The following is a 1,799-nucleotide window of genomic DNA, read 5'->3' as shown; positions in this document are numbered from 1 at the left end:
GTCTTTATATTTGGATACGACAATATTTTCAAAATTTAATTTTTATAAATTTTAATACTTAAATAAATAAAAATATTTAAAAATGTAAGTAATAAAAAAAATTATATATCTTAAAATATATAAAAAAACTAATATAAGTATATAATGCATTTTAATTCTTAAAACATTTTATTATATAATTATATATTTCAAACTTATATATATTAATGTTAATAAGAAACTATTAGACTAATTTATACTATATCTCAAATGAAAAAAATCTTATTTGTGTGAATGCTTAACTTCAATATTGAATCCATATTTTGATATCTAAAAATGTGGGATATATCTCACTTTCTTTTCTTTTTTTTCTTTTTTTTACATTATTGAGTCTAATGACTTCTTTCCTCATTTCATTTAAAGTTTAGGACAACGAGCGAGAAAGGAGCGATATTTTGTTTCACCACAGAAAATTATTTTATTCTTGTCTTTCATTCATTTATATTTTAAGAATTTGATATTTTTAAATATATTATTTTATCAAACTTATATATATTAATATTAATAACAGCATATCACAATAATTTATTAGTATAGTTTAAATAAAAAGGTCTTATTTAAAAATAAATATTTAATATTTGATTTTTACTTTAAAAAAACGCATATTTTGGATTGGAACCTAATTATTAGGTGGGTCGAGATAAATATATATATATATATATATATATTATAATATATCTAAATTTTTTATTCACGAGGTCCATATTATGGAAATAAGGACTTATTGTGATTTTGAATAAAAAAAGTTCAATTATTTCTAAATAAATTTAACATTGAGTTATATGTGTGTAAGTATGAAGTACGTTAGGATTGGTTTCATGTGCTGTGACTAGAAAAAAGTAGAGGGTAGTGGACTATTGTTGTGTGAAATCTTATTTTTTTATTTTATTTTTAACGTATAATAACTATATGTAAAATTATAAATAGGCTTATTATTCAAAATATTATATATATTAAATTTTTGAGAATTGCTATAATTATTATTTTAAAGATTACTATAAATATGTTAAACATATATAACTTACAGTGGATGTGTAATTTTAACATTATTAAGAGTTGAGAGATTAATTTATATTTCTTTATTGGATGTGTAATTTTAACATTATTAAGAGTTGAGAGATTAATTTATATTTCTTTATTGTTAATTATTTTGTTTGTTTGGGTATTCATAAATTATTGTATTATTTAAACAAAAAGTTTATTTATTTTTTTTTAGAAATTATTATATTTCTAAAATCTTATTATTTTGTATTGTTAAATATTTATGTATATTATAAATTTATTTAGAAATAATAATGATAAATTGACGTAAATAATAATTTGTGTAATTGTTATTTGAGGCTCGAATTTGGATTGTTTTATTATATGAGATTCGAACTTTGAATTGTGTCATATGAGACACGAACTATCAAAATAATAGTCATGTAAAGTTTTCTCAAATGAACAAATTGTGTGATATCTTATTTTAATGTATTATCATCGTCTTCTTAATTAATTTGTCATATTTTTAAATAAAATGATATTTAAAGACGTTTTAGACGTATTTTTTAAAATTAATATTTATTTTAGAGATTTACGAATTCTAATTTGTTAAAGTTAGATTTGGTAACTACTAAAATATGTAATCTAAAATATGTTTTGAAAATTTTGATTTTGATCAAACATGATCAGGGTGGAACAAAAATGATCTAAACTGTTGCACAACATGATTACAATTATGTTGGGATGCTTTCTGGACTGTGATTCAATAGAACTAGCCT

The sequence above is a fragment of the Impatiens glandulifera genome, unplaced genomic scaffold (assembly GCF_907164915.1).
Source record: "Impatiens glandulifera unplaced genomic scaffold, dImpGla2.1, whole genome shotgun sequence".
Lineage (NCBI taxonomy): Eukaryota > Viridiplantae > Streptophyta > Magnoliopsida > Ericales > Balsaminaceae > Impatiens > Impatiens glandulifera.
Note: the sequence above shows the minus strand (reverse complement) of the source record.